This window comes from Dermacentor silvarum, chromosome 8 (genome assembly GCF_013339745.2).
Source record: "Dermacentor silvarum isolate Dsil-2018 chromosome 8, BIME_Dsil_1.4, whole genome shotgun sequence".
In the NCBI taxonomy this organism is placed as follows: Eukaryota; Metazoa; Arthropoda; class Arachnida; order Ixodida; family Ixodidae; genus Dermacentor; species Dermacentor silvarum.
In genome coordinates this window covers 97378625-97397231 of record NC_051161.1, presented here as the reverse complement: position 1 = coordinate 97397231, position 18607 = coordinate 97378625, and the positions used below count along the sequence as shown (strand labels likewise).

The 18607-nt window shown below is 41.7% G+C and overlaps 2 protein-coding genes across 2 annotated transcripts in view; both read left to right on the top strand.

The window, feature by feature from the left end:
- Window positions 1-18607, top strand: part of LOC119462306 (ATP-binding cassette sub-family C member 2-like) — a 246582-nt gene that overhangs the window by 42797 nt on the left and 185178 nt on the right. The window lies entirely within an intron of this gene.
- Window positions 5750-18607, top strand: part of LOC119462766 (uncharacterized) — a 43504-nt gene continuing 30646 nt past the window's right edge. The window contains exons 1-3 of the mRNA XM_037724034.2: window positions 5750-5844; window positions 9100-9284; window positions 15402-15469. The gene's annotated coding sequence lies outside the window, so the exon portion shown is untranslated. The remainder of the gene's footprint in view (window positions 5845-9099; window positions 9285-15401; window positions 15470-18607) is intronic.

Genomic DNA, 18607 nt, shown 5'->3' with positions numbered 1-18607 from the left:
AACAACATAGAGAAGAAAATTGAGGCCTTTCCTACAGCAGTCTGGGAATATAAGGAACTGGTGGAGGTTATGCAGCATGAAATAAGGCGGACACTGCAATACAATTGTTGGATTGGAAAGAGGAAACCACGTAAGTGGTGGAACAAGGAAATTAAACAAGCTATAGAAGAGCGTAAAGAGGCATCTAGGGTTCGTCGAGAAGCCAAAAAGTTGGGATTACAAGAAGAAGAGGTGCTCCTTAGATGGAATACATACCGAGAAAAGAAAAGGGTTGCGAGTGAGCTCGTGCAAGAGAAAATTAAATGCGCAAGTGAACGTTGGGTGCATAACATTCACAAAAGAGACAAAGGCGCCCCAAAAAGATTCTGGAACCATATAAAAGCACTGGGAGCTCCAACTAGAAACTCGCAAACGGCTATAAGGGATGAAGACGGTAACATCTATGAAGGCGATGATGAGCTGCGGTACATCACAGACGTTATCAGGCATAACTTCGGTACGAGAAAAAGCGTAGTTCAGACAACAGGTCCAGCAACAACAGAGAGGCTTGAGAGATCAAAATTCAGCATAGAAAGCTTTTATTGGAAAAAGGCAGCAGAAAATGTCCCTAACAACACGGCAGCAGGACCCGATGAAATCCCAATACAGCTAATCAAAAACCTCGGTCCAAAAAGCAAGGCACTACTGACTAATGCCATAGAGCAAGTGATTAGAACAAAGAATATTCCCGTTTGATGGCGTGAAAGCAAGATGAATCTCATCTACAAAGGCAAAGGAGATAAGGATAAGACGAGCTCGTACAGGCCAGTTACAGTAACGTCGGTGATATATAGAATGGCAATGCAAGCCATAAAATTAGAACTGTCGAAGTGGGTGGAGGAAAACGGTGTATTGGGGGAACTACAGAATGGGTTCAGGCCAGGCAGACGCTTAGAAGACAATGTTTTTGTACTAACTCAGTGCATAGAGATTTCAGTAGCTCAGAAAAAACCTTTATGGGTAGCATTTCTAGATATTAAAGGAGCTTATGACAACGTAGACAGGGAATTGTTGTGAGATATTCTTGAATACGAAGGCATAGATGACGATTTCGTGGAGCTGCTGAGGGAGATATATCGAGACAATCAAGTACAAGTGGCATGGGAAGGCCGAAAAGGAAATGAAATGGTGGGAATTCACCAAGGATTGAAGCAAGGATGCCTTCTGTCACCATTGTTGTTCACGCTTTACGTCAAGGGCATAGAAAGACGACTGGAAAACAGCGAATTAGGTTTTGATTTATCCTACATGCGTAATGGACAAATGGTGCAACAGAAGGTCCCTGGATTGATGTACGCAGACGACATTGTGCTACTAGCGGACAATAAAAAAGATTTACAGATACTTGCGAATATCTGTGGGAACGCAGCGACAAATCTAGGCCTTAAGTTTAGCACAGAGAAATCAGGGATTATGATCTTTAATGAACACACGAGTAACTTCGTGGTGTCAATTCAACAGCAAGTAATACCCATAGTGAAGCAATATAAGTACCTCGGCGTACACATAAACGAAGGAACGAATTACTCAAGCAACCACCAAGATAATCTGAAAATAAAGGGGAAGCGGAATGCAGCATTAATGAAACACAGAGCACTGTGGGGCCACAATAAGTATGAGGTGGTGCGTGGAATCTGGAAAGGAGTAATGGTGCCAGCGCTAACATTCGCAAATGCCATTATATGCTTAAAATCGGATATATTGGCGGGTTTGGAAGTTAACCAAAGATCAGTAGGCCGGTTGGCTTTTGGAGCACACGGTAATACGACAAATGAGGCAGTGCATGGAGACATGGGTTGGGCCTCTTTTGAAGTCAGAGAAGCACAAAGCAAAATTAGTTTTGAAGAAAGGCTCAGGAACATGGATGAAAATAAATGGGCGGCTAAAGTGCACAAGTATCTCTACATGAAAAGCGTGGACACAGAATGGAGGAAGAGGTCAAGGAAGTTGGCAACCAAGTACAGGATAATCGAAACTGTAAATAGACAACCAGGGGTCATCAGAAAGAAAGTGAGAGAAATAGAGACCGTGAATTGGATGCAAAGAATGGAAACGAAAAGGACAATGGAGATTTACAAGAATGAGAAGAAAGAAATTAGAAGGGAAAATCTGTACGATAACACAAAGGGCAGTGCCTTGCTATTTGAGGCTCGAGCCGGTTGCCTAAGGACGAAAACATATCGGAACAAATATTCGGAACCAGATGAGACATGTGTATGCTGCAGTAAAGATGCAGAGACCACTCAGCACATCCTAATGAAATGCGACAGGATCCACCCAGCGAGAACCGTAGGTAGCGTGCAACTCCCAGAAGCGCTTGGGTTTAAAGTGGAATGAAACATAAACAGATCAGCCGTAGAGATCAGCAAGAGACGATTAGAGTACTGGTGGAAAAAAATCAGGGAAAAGATGGATACGACCTGATCTCTTAAAATCATAGGCAGCGGTACAAGCTAAATTTTTTAAAAAGAAAGATAATGAGAGGTATACAAAAATGCTAGATAAAGAACATGTGTAGTATACCTGATTAAATCAAGCAGGCTAGGTGACTATTTGTCGCCACCCCGTTTCAAAGGGGATGCCAATAAATCATCATCATCATCATCATCAAGTGTTTACCGTAACGTCGATTACGATCGCAGCACAAGCTGTGCGAGATATGACACGCGCAGAGCACCCACGCATCAGGAACAGATTCATCGTGTGGTACGTTTGTCGTGCGCGGAAGGGCAGCATCTATGCTCAGCCTTATCGTCCCTCCGCCTGCCGCAAGTGCGTTATTGAACTAAATCAATTTCTCAAGTAAAATGCGTCACAAAATTCGTAAAGTACGACTTACACACAACCTACAGACATGACAGCATCGAATTGCAAGTCAAATATACGAGAAAACATAATTCTGTTACTCGGAAACTGAATAAAAAATTATGTAGCCCCTCCCCTGTCGAGGAAATGGGGGTAAGCGAAACTTCTCGTGTGTTTCTTCGGTGTTCCTTCGAACGAATTGCACTGACGAGTACCACGTTGTACTCGAACCACAACCGGTCACACGTAGTGCAACTGGCTCCGAAGTTCCGGTTGAGAAAATTGAGTTGAAACCTGGCCGTCGCGCCGGGGAAGTTGGCGCTAGCTTTGCCGAGTAGTGCACCACCGTTGTCGGGTTCTAGGAGGGTAAGACAAGGCTGACAGTTTGGGCCCAACATCGCCCTCCCGCAACTCGGGGTTGGCGACTCTTCGCTGATATTTGGCCTCAACTTCGTGCTCCCTGAACTCGGGGTCCGCGGCTCTTCGCTGAGGTTTCGCCTATAGGTTTCGGAAGCCCTCACGCTAGAATCGGCACGTCGATGACGAGCCCTCTGCCGTGCGCGTTCACTATGGATGGATTTCCAGAAAATTGCGTCAAAATTAAATATTTCCGTTACGGTAACACAATGAATGGCTCCTATCCCCTTAAGCAATGGCTCATACCCCCGTAAACGCGGCCTCCTAATTACGACGACAGAAGAGAAGTGAAATTCTACGCTGGAATGATCAGCTACAAAATAGCCAGCTGTGGAAGCAGACGACGATGGCGAACGCGGGAGCAGCGCCACGAGCGCGTGCCGAGCACGAGCGCAAAGCGAAGGGCGCCAGCGAGCCAGCTGCAGAAAAAGACGGCGACGCTCGAGGCAATGCTGATTATGATAACTGTGTGCGTACATGGAAGCTACGGAAATATGTCAGTTATGAGAAGCTTCGCTTGAAAAAGCCTCTTTCCAGCTGCCGTTTCATTTTGGTGAACATAGACCGAAAAATTCTGACCAACTAGCGGCTAACAGCTTCGCGGTATAATATATCTGCCGAGATGCTGACTGACGCCCAAGTAACGCGATACCGAGAAGGGTCAGCGAAGAAAGAATACCTTTATAAAAGAAATCCCGTGAATGTAGACCGTTAAAAACAAGTGTTGCAAAATGTGGAACAGATAAAGATCACCCTATTTGCTTTATTTTTACAACGTGATCATATATTTCGAACCCGGTAGTGCACAGTACCTTTATTGTCGTTTGTTTCTGCCAAATTTGATGACTTTATAAGGATCATGGGCCCCGTCAGGCAGTGTGCCCATTTCATCTTCCAAAAGCGTATATGAATACATGTTAACACAGTTAATAATGTCCTGTTCTCTTCGTATCTTACCAGTTTTGATTCTACACGAGCCCTTTGCTATTATCCGCAGGGATCCATGGCAATCGTGCCGCAGGCGCCTCAAGTATTAAACATTTCCATAAGAGACAACATTACCTTTGGAAGAAAGTATGATGACATGCTTTACAGAAAAGTATTGCAAGCGTGTCAGTTGCTTCCAGGATTTACAGAGGTTACCGGCTGGCGATCTCACACAAGCAGGAGACAATGTAAGTTGCGCATAAATAGATATCCCATTTAGCCGCTTCGAGGAAAATGTGAGAACATAATGTAATAACCGATTCGTGTTTCTTGTATTTGCTTAACGACAACATCTAAAGTATGAATTTCTAATCAAAGAATAAACACAAGAATGGAGTCTCATGAATTCCTACAATTTTGCAAGTATTTTAGTGAGCTTTTACGCCGAAACATGCGTCAAACCTAGCTTATAAAAAACAGCTCAGCATACCTCAGCATACCCAATATTTACATTTCTACTGTGGTATTCTCTGCTGCAGTAAAGTAGAGAATAGCGGATATAATGTATCATTTCGGTATACAGTACGACCGCGGCTATATTAGAAGGAACGACAATAATAGGCACATGGACTCTATTCAACACTGAATTTACCTGCCTGAAATACTATGGAATTGGAAAGATCCACGAGAATATAAATTGCTACATGGAAATAAATTGGCTCTGAACTCCGTCCTTATTCAGAAATTGTGAAATAGCTGATGTTTACATTCAGCTTAGGCAATTAAATTGAATGCCATGTCTTCACCGTTTTTTTAATGTACTATGCAACAAGTAAAGGGAAATGCCTCAAACCTATACGAAGTATTCTAAAGTATACTTTCAACTAGACGGCGACCTAATAGATGCATTTAGCGGACGAGTTCAAAAGCTGCCCCCACAAGTACATTCACTTTCCGATGTGCTCTAAAATAGATTAGGTTAAATAAAATTGAAGCTAATTGCGTGATAGGGTGAAAAATTCTTAACTCTTTACCACCTGGAGCATCATATATTATACACATAGAACAACTTCTAATACGTTGATTAAATGAATGCAAGGAAATGAACACATACTTAACAAAAAAGTGTGTGACATCAAAAAATGAAATCCATGGTCTCTGAAACTCGTAATAATTTGCTCAGTCATTTTTGTCGAATTATGTATTGAAGGCCGTCCGTAAAGCATAAACAGAAAGTTGGTTATATAGCGCTTTTTCCCCTACTATGGTTGAAGGCAGCGTCACAAAATAGGCAGTTTGATTTTTCTTTGTCCGTTTACTGCGGTCTTTTGAACGAAGGAAGACCATCTGATCTTTGTGTAAAGCCGTAAATATGTTATGGGACCCCGAAATTGTTCTGGTACCCAAATATGATCTGGGACCCCGAAAAATTTAAACTATTACACGCATATAATTTGTCCATTGCCTTCAGACCATGAAATTTTGCAGGGTGAAATGCTGAGTGGTGGGCAGAAGCAACGCGTGTGCATCGCACGTGCATTGTACAGCAGGAGCGACATCTACCTCTTGGATGATCCCACGAGTTCCCAAGATGCACAAGTAAAGCAAAAGATTCTGGAGGAGATCTTTGGGCAAGATGGACTTCTTTCGGGCAAGGTAGGAGCCACAGTCTAATTTCGAACACCAATAAGTCATTACACCGTAATTAGAAGGGCATACCAACGTGACGTACACATCCGTAAAATTTCCTTACGCGTTAGTTTAAGTGGAAATGAATTGCAGCAAATAAATATAAACCCACAAAATCCTGCAGCAATTGTCTGTAGCAATGGTCGGTTAGTATACATAAGTATAGGCTTCAAGTTACCTAATGTCACAGGCTCAAAAGTGAGAAATTGATATTTTACAATGAACGCCCTTCACTTCACTTCACTTTATTGCCTTAAAGCCCTTCACACGCAAAATACTTCAGCAAGGTCCTAAGCTCCCAATGAAAAGGATTTCTTAACGAAGTGAAGCCTAGATGGCACTCTGCCTACATAGATTCATAAATAACAATAATAGGTGACATCGGAGAGGTCAATGAACAGTAATTTGGCAGTGATTTTATTGAAGGCAAATTTTTACACATTATTAACTACAATATAGGTGGCAAAATTCAGTCTCATGTAACGACCTACATACAAAAATGAGCTTTGAGAATGAGAATTCTAGCAAACTCATAGTTCTCTTTTACAAAGGCGCCAAGAACAAAACATTATATTTGGATATTTTGTTCTCTAGCAGCATCTAATGTGCCAGCTCGCATCGCTTTGATTTGAACAGGCAGCCTTTCAATGACTGGATAATCATAGAGATAGTAGCACATTCCAAATTTTACGCACATTTTTGTGCCTGTAGGCAGTACTAGACCAAACACTGTTAACGTGCGGTATTGTCAGTATGCATTCGACTACAACTAAAACAACCACTAATTCACCGTCCATCAGTTTTCAGAAATGGCACGCTTTGGTATTTTTACAAAGCGTAATAAAACTTGGTGTCTGAATGTGACCAGAACCTTCAGAAAAAATAGAGAACATGTGGTCTAACGTTAGCAATATCGCCATGAATATTTTAAAAAGAATGAAAAATACTACGACTTCCACCCTGTGTTCTGTTGTTTAAAACATCTGCTCTCGTTAAATTAACTATAGAAATAAGCTTTCCAAGTAAGTTTATTTTATATGCGGCAATTGTTTTTGCGATGCACATTTGTACAACTCTCTTGATGCATTTGAACGCACCTTGCGAAAAACAGTTCGTGTCAGCTTCACACTAGCGGTGCGGAGACTGGGCAAACAGCGAAGCTGGCAACTCCACCTAGCTTTATCTCGGTTTGGCCAAGTTTTTGTGAGGTTATGCTTCGAGACTCCATCAAGTTTTGCGCAAGATCACCCCGGAATCATCAACAGGCCAAGGAGCAACGAACACTCGGTCAATAAAGTATGTACTATGTCTATTCAGTGCCAGTGTCGTAGTGATTGTTTTCGTCGCAGCAGGGCAAATCATTATTATGGCATCACTTTGCGTTTAGTAAGCGGAAAATAATTTTTATGGTGTTCCAGAAAATCGAAAATGACCTTGGGGGATCTTGCTAAACAGCTTCCTATATGATGCTTCGCATTAGAATGAGCTGATCTGCTTAATGTCCGGGCTTGATCGATGTGGTTTCCTATCCTCCATTTGTTATTGGTATTGCCAGTTATGACTATGTAAAGTCTGTGTAAGACAGAAAATGGGTCCGCTTTATTTCCTGCAGCGCCTTCTTCACGAAAAACTCGTAAAGAATCTGCTCAGGCACCAAGAAGAAGATGAAGAAGATGTTTATTGATTGAAAAATAAGGAGAGGACGGCCGGAAAATGGAGTATCTGGCCTGCTACTCCACGTAAGGGAAGAGAAATTGAGGCAATTATCCTTTAACGGAGGTAGCGCGGCACAAAGGAGGCACCGTTTAACGCTATTTAGGCCATTTTTAGAACTACTCTCTACGTTCAGAATTCACAATTTCCACTTCATTAGGTAGTCTTGTTCAGCTTCCCCATATTATTGCGTCATGCCGGGTTTTCTTCGTGTATTTATTTGTTTTAGGTCCTCTCAGTTATTTACGTTTCTTGTATTAGATGATTTGCCATTCATACTATCAATGACATTATTGTGAAAATAACTAAGTATAGTAATGAAATAAATAATAAATACTCTCCTATCAAAATGTAATTACCTGAGTGGCTGTCATATGGTCTACGAGAAGTCTTTGGCATAACACTTCCCAGTGAATCGGCAGCATAATTTTCTCTTCTCACCAAGAATTTTCAAAGTAAATAATAAATAGCTCAAAGATAATATGTATTACCCATAGAGTTTCTCACTATATTACCTAGAGTGAGAACTGACGCTGCTGCGCTGTGGTATCCTTGGGAATGCCGGTATATTGTGACTTCGGATTGGCATCGTTCTTGGAGAGCCAGAACGCCTTGAAGAGGCGCCTGGCTAGTACCATTCCGTCTGTCACAAAGATTCATTTCCTGCTAAAACAGCCTGAAAAAACTGCTTTAGCTTTATTATTACACAAAAACATATTTTGTTTAATGTTGAGGACTTACTATTGGATGCCCAATTATATGAAACGTAAAAAGTATCAGCTGGCCGCTAAAGTTGGAGGACAGACGATAAGATTATCGCTCGCTTTGAAACAACTTGTCGTCTGTTCTTGCTTTTCTTCGCTTCATTCGGTATTGTATGTGAGTAAATTTGAGAGATGTAATATGGGTGAGTGAAAGCCTCTTATGTAGATTTTACTTTAAGAACGCATTATTTCTGTAGCCATATCCACGTTTTAGACGATGCCTCGTTCAATACCAGCCAACACAAGCCTCGCAGACACATATCCCGTCATTCCCATGAAGGCACGGCACCCTTTAAGAAACTCGCATGGACGGTGGCGCCAGTTTACACTCTAGGTGTTATAGTGAGAAACTTTATGGTGTTACATTCCTCAGCCACCAAAACCCCATCTAAAAAGAACTAATGTCATCATTTCAGTTATCAGAAACAGGGCAGTAGATGTGTCCATCTGTTTTTTCCCAATATTGAATGTACTTAACCGGAATATGCAGATTGTTGTGTGTCGCGGGAATAAAAAAAATAAACTTTGATGGAATATTTCATTTTGCTAGTTATTTTACACGGAAGAAAGTTTCCAAAGCTGAACAAGTAATTTAGCACAATAAAACACAGACACAAGAAAGGGAGACAAAGACGAGCGCTTGTGTGTGTCTGTGTTTTTGCGCCTAATTACTCGTTCAGCTTTGCAAAACCAACTATCCCAATAACTGATCCTTCTATAAAGTTTTCAATTTCATGCTTTTCAGACGTGCGTATTTGTGACACACACTACGCGACTTCCATTTTCCATTCATCAATGGCTGCTCATGACTAACCGTAGTGCCGTGCCCATCAATGGTGTCGGGAAGGTGACAGGGCAGAAAGCGGTGCCTTTCGATCACTTGGACGAAGAAAACTTTCCCGCTCTGCCGTGCAAAGCTGAAGATTCAAGGTGGGATAACATTCTTACACTAAATCTAGACGAACTCAAATGCTGTACAGAGGAACATATTTGCCTATAAATGTGGAGTGCAGATTATCAACGCGTAATAATCTGCCAGGTGAACATCGGAAAGCCTAAAGACATGTCTAGATCTGCGGAAGGGCTTAGACAACAGAAAAACCTTTTAGTGCTTATACATAATGTTTTTCAGCCTCTACAGATTTTTATAAAACAGCTATGAACGTGGTGGAAGTGACTCATTCCAAAGTGTTTGTAAAGCCAGGTGGATATTTGGCCTTCAATAACTTGAGTTTCAGAAAAGTAATAACAAAAAAGTAATATAATTGCTATCACAATAAAATGCCGTCTTAGCGTAACTGCTAGATACTTGCAAGATTTGGATTATGACAAATTTAGAAGCAGCTACAATTCATGCCAACCACATTTTTAAACATTTTGAAAATCACACCTAATTCAAGATATTCATCGTTTAACGTCAATGCTCTATCCTAGGTAATAGAGAAACCGACCTCGTCGTGTTTGCTAGAAAGGAAGCTCCACCCCTATGTGGGACAGAAACGCTTCGTACCTGACTATGTGTGACGAAATGTTAATAATTGCCTGCCTTGGAAGATACTGGTACCGCGCGTCGTGGCATGCTTGTCAGCGAAACGTGCTGTATCAGTACTCGCCGCAACCTAATTTAAACTACGTCACGCGTTTCGCTGCGGCTGTTTCTCTTCTGCCGATAGAGCGGGGCTGCATGCCTGTCGTGCGCTCTCCGCGCGCTTGGTTATTGCCAAGCCTTAATTGGAGGCTGAAATTCGGTAAGGATATCTTGACAAAGGTGTGATTTGCAAGATTTCAAAATGCAGGTGCACTAAAATGTGAAGGGCTACAAGTTTACCACATAAACAACTGACCCACTGGTTCTAATAAGAAGAGAAATATTTTTTTTTTAAATTTCATTTTTGTTGATTCACCATGTCAAGCAACTTCTCTGCAAAAGTCTTGCATTCTCTCGCGTCATATCGTTTTATACCAAAAATGCATATTCTTAACAAACATCCCAAGCAATAGGAATTAAGAGGAAGCTATAGCTCCAGGGCTATTCTGATGCCGCCTATTCTCGTAAAGCAGAGAAATGTTTTTATGAGACAATCGCGATTTCTTGACCGATTTGAATGAAGTTTGTTGAATTGAGAAAGGTAAATTTAAGTTACTACTGAACGTGGAATTTTCATTTAAAGCAAGTAATTTCTTACAAGATTTTTTTAATTCGTAAATTAAGGAAAATGTCGTCCCGACGTTTAAAAATCAGTAATACTGCAAATATGCCGGATACCGGCGTCCTGTAATCAGCACCCTTAGCTCATCAAGCGGACTAATTAGGCATATACATTTACAGCTTACCTGCATTTGGTGCAGTCTTGACAAGGGTTTCGCGAAATCATACTCGCATCTACGTGGTTTATATGACAGCCATTCGTAATACATCATTCTTTTTGTTTATATGTACAGTTAAAGTAAGTTCATGAAATGTAATTAGGTTTTTACAATACACAGCTGCACAGCTTTAAACTTCATAGCTGTGTTAACGGAAATTTTGTAATTGCCAATAATTGTTATAAAACTTTTCGCGGGATAAATTGCAAACTGGCTTCCAATAGCCACTTGACTAACTTGAAAAGTGACAATTTTCACGAAGATCAATGTAGAAGCTGCCAAGAAAATCGTTTCCTCAGTGGAGGAAACGATTGGAGCCCCCGAGTTAAAGCTTCGTCATAATAGCGATGGCTTTATAATTATTTTCTCCGGCTCACTAAGGAACTAGAATAGCTTGGACCGTTTCTGTTACTAACCTTATATTGGTAGATACTAGTCGGCTACAGGTAAAGTTAATGCATGTAATTTGCAGTGTGCTACATCTTTTAAATATTCATCCTGTTTTTACTTTCGTGCTTTCTCTATCTAATCTAGTCTTACAAACCCTTACGTCATTTGATTGTAATTTCATATTGTCAACTACAACGTTTATGAGCCAAAGTCTATTTTTACGTTGTGAACTACTTTGGAGTATTGTTATTTCTATATAAACAGTTTACTCTCTTGAATTAGCCCGTTGCCTGCTATAATACCCATTTCAGCTATAATAGTGAGTAGCATTGACAGTATTTGTCAACGAATAGGTGTTTACAAAGAATGACAAGTTTCCAGATGCATTTGTATTTGAACCTCAGTCAACATAAGGGGTATGTTGACCTGATGCTTAATTCGAAATATCAGGAGGCATCCGAGGGGGGAAACAGTGGGTTCACTTGTGACAGCGGTTATATTACTACGGAGTGCTGCGGTTATGTCACCCCTCGCCCGAAGAAATAAGTGGGTGACTGAGCGCGCGAGTGTTTCACCAGCCTTCTCACTGCATATGTGCATAGTTTGTAAATGCATAGCTTGTATATTTTCCCATCCCCGTTGCACGTCAATGGAAGTGTGGTGAAAACCAGCCTCGGCGTACAGACTAGCAATATCGCAGTATTCTCCAAGACTGTGTATTGTATGGCAACGGCGTGCAGCCCGTAAATATGCGAATGCGCAAAAGGAAGTTGAGGACAGGACAGGAGGCGTCATTATACGCGACAGTCATGATCCAGTTAGCGACAACGACGCTCCGAGCAAAAAAGATGTCGGAAAACAGTGCAAGCACGTAATCACCGTCAGGAATTAAGTGGTCCGCGGTCAAAACTACGTAGGTGGATTCCTATGGCAGTAACGCACATCACGAAAAGAGCATAGGGGAGCCGGGCTGATGTCAGGAGCATTGTTGAAGTAAGGGAACTCCAGCAGAAGAACGGTGGTAGCACATGCGACCAATCTGTGTAGGTTCATTAGATAAACAAATCCAAAACGTTATGGGGTCATCGGTCGGTGATGTCAAAGAGCACAGGCGCAGGGCGACGGGCAATGATTACACATAGCCTACACCTAGAACAGCGGGTGTGCCTCCATCTGCAACGTGGAAAGCCTGTACGTGAGATTTTACTGCGTCCGCATTAGGATTGTCGAAGTGGAAAAAAGTGTATCTTTGGGAAGTGTGGGAAGTGTAGAGGTAGAGAAGGTAGCTTGGAAGATCATGTAGGTGTTCATGTCTACATATGCAGGGTGTCTGAACAATTATGCACTAAGATTTCACAATATGCAAATGCCACGTAGCTTGGAAGAATCTAGGTAATGTCATTTGTCGTCACTTGGAAATATTCAGATTATTTTTTGCATTCCGCGTAATTACGGAATTAGTCCTAAATTATTATTCAACTTCTCAAATAATATAATTGGATTAAAAGTGTCAATGACAAAAGTGCAGAGCAACATGAAATAATTCCCCGATACACCTTTCTGTTTCTCATTACGTGCTACGTAAAATTGGAGGATGCTTAAGCTTCGCTTTTAAGAGTGGAAAGCGATATTCAAAGATCCATGTCTGCTTCTCACGCTCCCCAACAACTGCAGCTTATGCAACCGTAATAGTTACAGGGAAACACTAGCGGCGAACGCTATGCACGAAGACGAGCTTTCTGGTGGAAACGCGGCCTCTTGCGTGGGCCGATCCCTGAGATAATTATTAGGTTTCCGTTTTTGCTTCGCACTTTTAATATGTCCGTCTGGGAAAATTTATCATAAAAGGCATGCACACACTGGGTGTTTTGTTTCATGAAATTTGTTTGTGGATAGTCATTCTCAAAGTCTGAGGAATAGCTTTGTCTACAATAAAAGACAAGGTATGAGCAACAGTAGTGCTAGAATGGTGTGCCACTATGACCCGCATATACCGCACATCATATAAGAAGGCGTTGCATATCATCATCATCATCATCATCATCATCATCATCATCATCATCATCATCATCATCATCACACTATTTATGTCGACTGCAGGACGAAGGCCTCTCCCTGTGATCTCCAATTACCCCTGAAGAGCATATGCATATACCTAAATATACTCATAGTGCCGGGGGGTTCGGGAAGATGCGTTGGTGTCGCCGCGGACGCCGACGCCGGATTATCTGCAACACGGGGCCTTAACGCTGTCGCGTTAAAAATATTTTTTACAGCTTGAAAGAAGCCCGCGAATGCACGCCATATTGCCGCTCGACTGGCCACTCCAGGCAATTTGCGTGTATTCCCGGGCTTATTTCACGCTCGCAAAACACTTTTCGTAGCCCACATTAAGCGACCGAAAGCTCTATCGGGAGTTTTTTATGTTCTTTACAGTTTTTTCTAAGACACTTTTAGTCCAATTATAATATTTAATAAGTTGAAAAATAATTAAGACCAATGATGCCATTAGGGGAATGAATAAAAAAAAGTAATCTGAGTATCCACAACCGGCGGCAAAACACATTACCTTAGTTCTGTACAGCTACGTGGCGTTTGCATATTTTTTAAATCTTGACGCATTATTGTTGAGACACCCTGTATATACAACATCATCTTCATCCTCAGTCTATCTTTATGTACACTGCAGGACGAAGGCTTCTGCCTGCGATCTCCAATTACCGCCGTCTTGCGCTAGCTGATTCCAACATCTACCTGCAAATTTCCTAATTTCTTCACTCACCTAGTTTTCTGCCATCCTCGACTGCACTTCTCTTCTCTTGTCACCCATTCTGTAACTCTAATGGTTCACCGGTTATCTACCGTACGCATTACATAGTATGCCGAGCTCCATTTATTTCTCTAATGTCAACTAGAAACTCGGCTATCCCTGTTTGCTCTCTGATCCACACCGCTCTCTTCCTGTCCCTTAACGTTAGGCCTAACATTTTTTGTTCCATTGCTCCTTCTGCCGTCCTTAACTTGTTCTCGAGCTTCTTTGTTAACCTCCAAGTTTATGCCGCATATGTTAGCACTGGTAGAATGCAATGATTGTGCACTTTTCTTTTAAAAGAGAGTGGTAAGCTCCCAGTCAGGATTTGACAATGCCTGCCGTATGCACTTTAACCCATTTTTATTCTTCTGTTAGTTTCTGTCTCATGATGAGGGTCCCCTCTGAGTAACTGACCTACATAAACGTGCTCCTGTAAAGACTGTAGAGGCTGACCGGCGATCCTGAATTCTTGTTCTCTTACTGAGTTGTTGAAGATTATTTTGCCTTCTGCCGATTAATCTTAAACCCCACTCTGAAACTTTCTTGGTTAAGGTCCTCAATCACTTGTTGTAATTGGCCAGTGTTGCTGAATAGGACAATGTCATCTGCAAATTGAAAATCGCTGAGATATTTGCGGTTGATTGTTACTCATAAGCATTCCCAGATTTGAATACTTCTTCTATGCATGCAGTGAATAGCATTGGAGAGACTGTGTCTTCTTGCCTGATCCCTTTCTTGATAGGTAACTTTCTACTTTTCTTGCGGAGAGCCAAGGTAGCTGTCAAATGTTTGTTGGTATTTGCCAAGGTTTTCACGTATTCCATGCTGTACTCCTTGAATGCCCAATCCTTCAGCTATTGCTGGTATCTCTGCTGAATCAAATGCCTTTTCACAATCTATGAAATTCATATAGACAGGTTGATTGTACTCTGCCGATTTCTCGATTACCTGATTGATGACATGAATGTGATCCATCGTAGAATATCCTTTCCTGAAGCCAGCCTATTCTCTTGGTTGACTGAAGTCAAGTGTTGCTGATTCTTTTGGAAATTATCTTGGGCGAATATTTTATACAATGTTGAAAACAAGCTAATGGGTCAGTAATTATTCAATTTTTAACGTCTGCCTTCGTATGTATTAGTATAATGTTGGCATTCTTCCAGTTCTCTGGTACACTTGAAGTCATGAAGCATTGCAAAAAAGTGCGGCAAGCTTTTCAAGCATGATATCTCCCCCATCTTTGATTTAATCGACTGGTATTCCAGCTTCTCCAGCCAAGACGTGTGTCGAGCGAGTTCCTCAGTGCCTCCGCAATATGGTGAAATGTCATGTAATGTGGTGAACACGGTTTGAGTCATAAAACCATTTCCTCAAAAAGGTGTTGCGTAATGCTAATTCATTTCTGTCGCATCTACCGATAAATTGCCCCCTCACGTTTTATGGCACCCCGTTCACACACTTGTGCGGCTCATTCACAGGTCGCGTCAGCCAACGACCACAACAGATGCAGTGATGTTTGCGAAAGAAGGAAGAGCCATCTCATAGAGTGAGCATTTTTTCGGCTGATTTATTCCTGATGCACGTTATTCCTGATTCATTGAATTTTTGTAATCACGTGCTAAGGTTAGAAAAGCGATAGAGGTGTAGTAGATGAACTATCAACCTAAATGGGCATCTAGCATTGTTTTAGTTTGAAAATAAAGGAGAACTACCTGAAACCTAAACCTGAAAACACCGTAGAACACCAGTGAATCTGGCGTCGGCCTGCTGAGCTCAAGTTTGGGCGTTCGATGCCGGCCACAGTGACAGCGTTACGATAGGAACAAATGCAAAAATGCTCGCGTATTTATATTTAGGTGCGCGTTAGGCAACACTCGATGGTAAAAACTATTCCAGAGTTGCCCAGTATGGCGTGCCTCATAAACAGACCGTGGGTTTGGAGCGGAACACTTCAGAACCTGCAACTGAACAGTGTTCTCACAAGAAAATTTGTGCTTTTTTAGCATGATTTCAGTGTGCCTTAGTGCGTTCTTTCGAAAGATGTTCTGTGGATCCGATAACAACACAGCTGTAATACCGGCTTGTTTGTCGTGTTGACTTTAATGTTCATGTTTTTCTCTCTGGGCATTTGTAGAACTAATATGCTTTTGTCCTTACGCATGTAGTAATTCCGTTTTTTTCATTGCTTCTTGATTGATGTGCACGTCATCCGGAAGTAATGTTTTGAAAAGTTAGGCAGGAAACCACGGACATGAGACGAGCAAAAGTGGCAATACCAAAAGCTGTTATACCACTATACTGTTATAACATTGCTGCTATACTTTTGTGCTCGAATGGATAAAACAGCGTTTTCCTCAAAAAGTTAACTGCAACACCCCTGCATTTAGTCGGACACTTTGAAAATTAATACCTCGAAACTGGTTCAGTCCTGAGAATTCGTTACAAGTGGATACGCCTTGCGAACTCAGGGCCTATAATTCGTAGATTGAATGATGTGCCGTAAAATAATAAATGAAAATTTAATTTGCGTAATTATAATAAATATTCAATTAGGCATTTTGATTTCTCGTGGAAGTACTAGCCGCCTCATCGAGTAATTTAGATCAAGGATTAATACTGTGCTATCTGCTACAGGCAGTTTTTTTAATTTGGGGCAGCTAAAATGAAATACCCTGTATTGGTCGTAGCTGCTGAATGTTTCATATAAAGAACGCAAAGATAATAGTAGATAGTAAAATGAGAAAGCACTTCTGCCTAATTCTGTATAGAACGGGGCAGTACTGCTACTCAGAGTAGTCAAACTCAGGAGCTTAGAAATAAGGTAGATTGCGGCCAACTCCGATTTTCCTGTTTAAAAAAACGCAGCAATGCATCTACGAGACAACGCTGGACTAATTTTAATGAACTTTCTAGCGTTTGAGATAAAGTTTTGTTCTAGCAACTCTGGAAAGCGGAATTTTAATTTATCATCTAAAATAAAACAAAAATATCTAAAATTGCTGAATAAGATAAATACAACCACGTAGTTTACAATCCCCTCACTCTGCAACATAAACAAATATCGTGGTTATGTAAGCTGCATCCTTTAAAGCATCTCAGTTGGGCGAATGTGATATCTATATTTACAGCTAACGTAAAATGCCGGCAATGTTTACGAGGTTTTTTCAGAACTTCTACTCAGAAAGTTTTTATGTATGCATTTTTTATTGAGGTACCCTAAACGCACGGAGGCATTACGTAGGGGGGGGGGGGGTTACAATGAGTGGGGCACAGCATACCCAAAATACATAACTAAACAAAATATGAATTAGAACAGCAACCATCAGTAAACACGAATTATTGCAAAAAGAATGACTTAATACTAGAATGTGTGAGTGAGAAAAAAAAACGTAATCTGAAGGTTCAAGCTTCCTAAAAGACTTTAAACACTTATCATAATCAGCGATATTACATGTATATGAAACAACAGCCCTAAATAAAACAATGAGTTTTAGTATGCATCACTGAACATGAAAGCAATTGCAGAATAAATCAGATCAGGAATTGCAATTGGAACTTAAGAGCAAGGCGTTACAGGATAAAATTTTTGGTTCAGCTTTACATTTCTTTAATGTTTTTCCCATTCTCGTGCTCTTTTTTGACAAGGGAGGGGGCAAGCATTACTGAGAACCATTAGTTCAGATTTCTAGCAACAACTTTAAACGGTTTACAAATGAGTCATGATTAAGTCATGCGAATTATGCGATTGAGTCATGCGATGTCAGCTGGAAGCCGATACCTTTGAAGGATAGCGAGGAGAGGTGAGTGGAAAAAAAGTGGTCGCAGTTTCACCTGAAAGGAGAAGCATCAATTGCGATAGCAAATTTGTGGAGAGCTATACGGAGTAATGATAGTAGCTTTATCAGCTGTATAAACTTCGACATGCAGCAGCACCGGCAACACGCAGAACTGTTGTCGACGCCGTCGGCGTTTTGCCCGCGTTCGTACAAAATGCGCGTGGCGTTGGTGACTGTTGCCGGAGCCTCTGATATAAATAGGCACTTGGTGCCGCAGCTAAACGTCCCCCCCCCCCCCCCCCCCCCAAGGCCTTTCGCGCGTCGGAAGAAGGCGCGTTTGCTCTACATGTATGGTGATTGTAAAGGAGGAAAGAGACGCCTACTTCTGCAGCCCTTCAGGGAGCAAGGCGCAGAACGCGCGTTTGTTCGCCGTGCGTTCACTCCCCGTGACAGTGGGCGTCCCTTACGCCCTTTCACTCGCACATACAGCGTTCGGCGGCGACGATTTCATCTCTATTGACGTCATACGGAACCTCACGGCGACGGCGACGACGACGGCGACGCCGACAGCAGAAATCTGCTTTGAAGTGTCCATATAATTGCTATCGCAATAAAACAGATTAGTGCGGGCAAATAAAGGTTCAGGTTTTGGTTGGTGATCAAGTCGCGAAGACTAATACCGAACTGGCCTGATATTTAGAGTAATGTGAGACGACTGATTGTGGTAAAGTATACGAAAAAAACGACAGTAGTGTCAGTAGCCTGCGTTGTTCGAGAGGAGCTAGATTAAGTGAAGATTTGATTTCCGTAACGTTTGGTGTACGTAGTTAGTTTCTTGTGATGAAGCGAGCAGAATTATTTTGCGGAGACTCCAGTTTGTGTTAGAGGTAGGCCTGACGTGGGTTCCA